The following is a 6145-nucleotide window of genomic DNA, read 5'->3' on the forward strand; positions in this document are numbered from 1 at the left end:
TCAGTCCACATACTTTCTGAGAATGAAACCATCTCTAAATAAGAAATAATCCTTATCTAGAACTACTTTGGTGCCTCCATACTCTGGGAAAATTTTATCTCCAACTCTCACACTAACTGGTTGAATCTCTCCACCCTTTCCTTCAGAACCTGATCCAACAGCTACTACTGTTGCTTGCAACACTTTTCCTTGAGATTTTTCTGGACGCATAATACCTCCTTTGGTTACAGTTTTAGCTCCACTCCTTTCAACTAAAACTCAGTCAAAGAGGGGAAGAAACTCTAAACGCTTGCCCTGCCATGACTCTGGCCACCACAGTTCCTACTTTACCTTTTTGTTTTGTTTTTTAAGATTTAACTTATTTATTCATGAGAGACACAGAGAGAGAGAGAGGCAGAGACACAGGGAGAGGGAGAAGCAGGCTCCATGCAGGGAGCCGGATGCGGGACTCGATCCAGGGACTCAATCCGGGGACTCCAGGATCACGCTCTGGACCGAGGGCAGGCACTCAACCGCTGAGCCACCCAGGCATCCCTGTACTTTATCATCGTTTATTCACAGAAGGAGGAAACCAAAAGGCTAATAAATATACAAAAAGAAAATATATATATAAATATGTATAACCTCAATAATAAACAAGAAAATGTAAACTAAAGCAAGATAATTTCCACCCATCATAATGGTCAAAATTGCAATTATTAGTAATATCTAATATGGTCCAGGTGTGGGGAAAGAGACTTTTTCATACATTGTTGATGGAAATATAAATTGGTACAGCATTTTGGAGTACAGTTTGGCAGAATCGGTCAAAATCTAAAATGAAGCAAACCTGGGGCACCTGGGTGGCTCAGTTGGTTAAGTGTCTGACTCTTGGTTTCAGCTTAGCTCTCATGGGTTGTGAGATTGAGCCTTGAGTTGGGCTCTGTGTGCTCAACAGGAGTCTTCTTGGATATTCTCACCCTCTGTCCCTTCCCTCACTTGTGCACACTTTCTCTCTGTCAAATAAATAAATAAACCTTTAAAAAAAATAAGAATAAAATAAAATGAAGAATACCTTTTGCAGCTTCAAATGTCCATCTCTGGTGAGCATTGTGATTGTTTCTCCAGCATGTATTCTGTGTATATTTCCCTAGCTTTGTAGAAGTCAGGTGGTTCCACAGGTAAACTGTCATCACCCTAAGCCAATCAGCACCATCCTGTTTCCTCTTGCTCCTGTTATTAATTCAGACAAAAGAATTTAACACAGGCCCAAGCCAATACATGCATACCATCCTCTTAGCTACAGTGCTTCATTCACACTGAGCAATATCCAAATTCAGTTTAGAATGAAATTTTATCTGATGGCTAGAGAAACACACGTCATCTTCCATAAGTGAATGAAGAAGCATGTGGCTCCAGGAGTCTAATCTCCCAAAGTGTACATTATCTAAACAAAAAATTTTAAATTCACTCCAGATCTTCTAAATAATCATACTCATATATGTATTTTAACAAACACACATGATTCTACCATTTATTGAGTGATGCTGAGTACATTCCTTAAACCTTCTGGGCCTAGTACCTTGCCTATCAAATACAATTTACATTCCTTCCTTCACAGATTATTACTATTGTCACGTAGAAATCTTTGTGTTAAGGGCATCTGGCTGGCTCAGTCAGAAGAGTATGTAACTCTTGATCTTGAGGTTGATCATGGGGATGTTGGGTGAAGAGAAGGAGAAGGAGAAGGAGGAGGAGGAGGAAGAGGAGGAGGAGAAATCACTGTGGGAGACACTGTGGAACAGAAATAGATAAATAAGGTAGAGTTCCCAATCTTTAGAGACACAGAAAATTTAGTGGGAGTGGTGACACTGGATTTTCGTTCTTGCCCATGTGACTTCAGAATCAGCCCTTGACTCTTTTTTTTTTAATAAATTAATTTTTTATTGGTGTTCAATTTACCAACATACAGAATAACACCCAGTGCTCATCCCGTCAAGTGCCCCCCTCAGTGCCCGTCACCCATTCACCCCCACCCCCCCGCCCTCCTCCCCTTCCACCACCCCTAGTTCGTTTCCCAGAGTTAGGAGTCTTTATGTTCTGTCTCCCTTCCTGATATTTCCCACACATTTCTTCTCCCTTCCCTTATATTCCCTTTCACTATTATCTATATTCCCCAAATGAATGAGAACATACACTGTTTGTCCTTCTCCGATTGACTTACTTTACTCAGCATAATACCCTCCAGTTCCATCCATGTTGAAGCAAATGGTGGGTATTTGTCGTTTCTAATGGCTGAGTAATATTCCATTGTATACATAAACCACATCTTCTTTATCCATTCATCTTTTGATGGACACCGAGGCTCCTTCCACAGCTTGGCTATTGTGGACACTGCTGCTAGAAACATCGGGGTGCAGGTGTCCCGGCATTTCATTGCATCTGAATCTTTGTGGTAAATCCCCAACAGTGCAATTGCTGGGTCGTAGGGCAGGTCTATTTTTAACTCTTTGAGGAAGCTCCACACAGTTTTCCAGAATGGCTGCACCAGTTCACATGCCCACCAACATGGGCAGGAGGGTTCCCCTTTTCTCCTCATCCTCTCCAACATTTGTGGCTTCCTGCCTTGTTAATTTTCCCCATTCTCACTGGTGTGAGGTGGTATCTCATTGTGGTTTTGATTTGTATTTCCCTGATGGCAAGTGATGCGGAGCATTTTCTCATGTGCTTGTTGGCCATGTCCATGTCTTCCTCTGTGAGATTTCTGTCTTTTGCCCATTTCATGATTGGATTGTTTGTTTCTTTGGTGTTGAGTTTAATAAGTTCTTTATAGATCTTGGAAACTAGCCCTTTATCTGATACGTCACTTGCAAATATCTTCTCCCATTCTGTAGATTGTCTTTTAGTTTTGTTGACTGTATCCTTTGCTGTGCAAAAGCTTCTTATCTTGATGAAGTCCCAATAGTTCATTTTTGCTTTTGTTTCTTTTGCCCTCATGGATGTATCTTGCAAGAAGTTACTGTGGCCAAGTTCAAAAAGGGTGTTGCCTGTGTTCTCCTCTAGGATTTTGATGGAATCTTGTCTCACATTTAGATCTCTCATCCATTTTGAGTTTATCTTTGTGTCTGGTGCAAGAGAGTGGTCTAGTTTCATTCTTCTGCATGTGGATGTCCAATTTTCCAGCACCATTTATTGAAGAGACTGTCTTTCTTCCAGTGGATAGTCTTTCCTCCTTTATCGAATATTAGTTGACCATAAAGTTGAGGGCCCACTTCTGGGTTCTCTATTCTGTTCCATTGATCTATGTGTCTGTTTTTGTGCCAGTACCACACTGTCTTGATGACCACAGCTTTGTAGTACAACCTGAAATCTGGCATTGTGATGCCCCCAGATATGGTTTTCTTTTTTAAAATTCCCCTGGCTATTCGGGGTCTTTTCTGATTCCACACAAATCTTAAAATAATTTGTTCTAACTCTCTGAAGAAAGCCCATGGTATTTTGATAGGGATTGCATTAAACCAGGCCTTGACTCTTCTGGAGGGTCTAGGAACAACTTAATAAACAGCTTTTCTACCAATATATATAGCTGTTTATTAAGTTTATATATATATATATAAGCAAACAGTAGGTATACATGTAAGCAAAAGGAATAATGATCCAAAGAGGCTAAAAACAAGTTGCAGAGGAAAGCAACCAATTAGAACACTATTGTCATGGGGTGGAGGAAGAATTTTAAATTCTAGCAGCTATGTCAGTGGAGATTATTTTCCAGATCTAGAAATATGGAGATAGCCTAATGGAAATAAAATGACAAAAAAAACCCATTCTCTTGACTGATAAGAGATCCTCCTGTGGACTAGGAACAGAAAAACATGCTGAATTGAATATTTTGGTTTCATTTACCTGATTCTTTCTTACTTTAATTCATGCTAACCAATTATAAATTTTCTAAAATTTTGCTAGAACCTTCCTCACTTTTTTTAAAAAAGATTTTATTTACTTATTCATGAGAGACACACAGAGAGAGGCAAAGACATAAGCAGAGGGAGAAGCAGACAAGCAGAAGGAGCCTTATGCGGGACTCCATCCCAGGATTCTGGGAGCACACCTTGAGGTGAAGGCAGACGCTTAACCACTGAGCCACCCAGGCATCCCTGAATTTTCCTCACTTCTACAGGAGATGACCCTGCATGCCAAAGTAGAACATAAAGGATTGAATAAAGGCTATGCAATGGGGAGAAACAAAATTTCATTGAAAGCAAAGGAAAATAACATTTTGCAGATGGGTTAGCTTTTTTTTTTAGAGAGAAAATTTTCTCACTGTATAGTATATTCAACATAGATACCCACAAACATAAACTCAATGCTCTAATCCCAAGTTACATGTGATGACAAGTGATGTCAAGGTTTGGGGTTTGTTAAGAAACAAACCGTACATTAATTAGTTTCAAGTTTTCTCATGTCAGAAGCTATCAAGAGGAAAAATAAGGGGTGCCTGGGTGGCTAGTCGGTTGAGTGTCTGCATTCAGCTCAGGTTATGATCCTAGGGTTCTAGGATTGAGTCCACATCAGGCTCCCTGCTCAGTAGAGAGCCGGCTTCTCCTTCTCCCTCTGCTGCTACCCCTCCTTGTGCTCTCTCTGTCAAGCAAATAAAAGCCTTAAAAAAAAAACAAATAATAAAAGCAGTGAATGAAAAACATAATTTTTCATTCATATAGAAGAGTGTTAAGGGTCCATTACCAACGTAAAACCCACAACACAAAACAATAAAGAAAAATCCATTTCATCCAATTCATGAGGACCAGCCTTAAAGCTTTAGGAGCCATGACCCTGCTGTTTCTAATTTTCTGTCAGTGGTTCAGTTCTATAGATGAAGGATTAGAAAACAAGTCAATCACATTTTTCAGTCTAGCCTGACACAGAGTTTATTACAGATCAAGGCAACTGTTGTAGCACAACTCAGATAAAAGAGCCAATAATGAGAGAGTCATGTAAGGAAATCCAGCTTCTCTGTTTCCATTTTTGTAGGAAGTCCGTTATTTTAACCAAGCAAGGGATTCTCGATCAGGAAACCCAAGTTCAAATACTCAGTCTTCACAGCTTTGACCAGGTAGTCTTTACAAGACATGTTACTTTATGACCCAGCTGCTTGTATCATGTGCTGTACAAGAAAACTAACTTGGCAACAAATCATCCAATTAAAATAGGCCGAAGGCATGGGCAGACATTTCTCCAAAGAAGACATATAGGTGGCCAACAGACACATGAAAAGATGCTTGACATCACTCATCATCAGGGAAATGCGAATCAGAACTACAATGAGATCTCACCTCACATCTGTCAGAATGACTAAAACCATAAACATTAGAAACAACAAGTGTGGTGAGGATGTGGAGAAGAAGGACTCCTCGTGTACTGCTCGTAGAAATGAAAACTGATGTAGCCACTGTGGAAAGCAGTATGGAGGTTCCTCAAAAAATTAAAAACAAAACTAATAGTTATTCCACTACTGGGTAATAGAATACAAAAATACTAACTGTATTGAATACAATACAAGAGTACAAAAATACTAATTCAAAAAGATAAATGCACCCCATGCTTACAGCAGCATTATTTATAATAACCAAATTATGAAAGCACCACAGGTGTCCATCAATACATGATTGGATAAAGATGAAGTGATATATATATATATATACACACAAATGGAATATTATTCAGCCAAAAAAAAAAAGAATGAAATCTTGCCGTTTGCAAGATTCATATGGAACTTAAGGAAGAAAACAAACAAAGGGGGATAAAAAAAACAAACCAAAAAACAGACCCTAAATAGAAAATGATGCTCATCAGTTACTAGAAGGGAGGTATGTGGGGTATGGGTGAAATAGGTGAAGAGGATCAAGAGTACACTTACTGTGATGAGCACCGAGTAATGTATAGAATTGCTGAATCACCATATTGTACACCTGAAACTAACATAACACTATGTTAACTATACTAGAATTAAAATTATAAACTTAATTTTAAAAAGACACTTGCCACCTCTGTATCCAAAGTTTAAAAAAAAAAAAGAATTAAGAGAGTATTCAAATGTATTTGTTAAATTCCATACAATGTTGTATACATTATTTGTATTCTCTTAAATAAATGCAAAGAAAACCATGTG

At 38.9% G+C, this 6145-nt stretch overlaps 1 pseudogene; it reads right to left on the reverse strand.

Annotated features, from left to right (window-relative positions):
- LOC121492758 lies at positions 1 to 301 on the reverse strand (annotated as a pseudogene).
- Positions 302 to 6145: the final 5844 nt, after the last annotated feature.

Source organism: Vulpes lagopus, chromosome 6 (assembly GCF_018345385.1).
Source record: "Vulpes lagopus strain Blue_001 chromosome 6, ASM1834538v1, whole genome shotgun sequence".
Taxonomy (NCBI): domain Eukaryota; kingdom Metazoa; phylum Chordata; class Mammalia; order Carnivora; family Canidae; genus Vulpes; species Vulpes lagopus.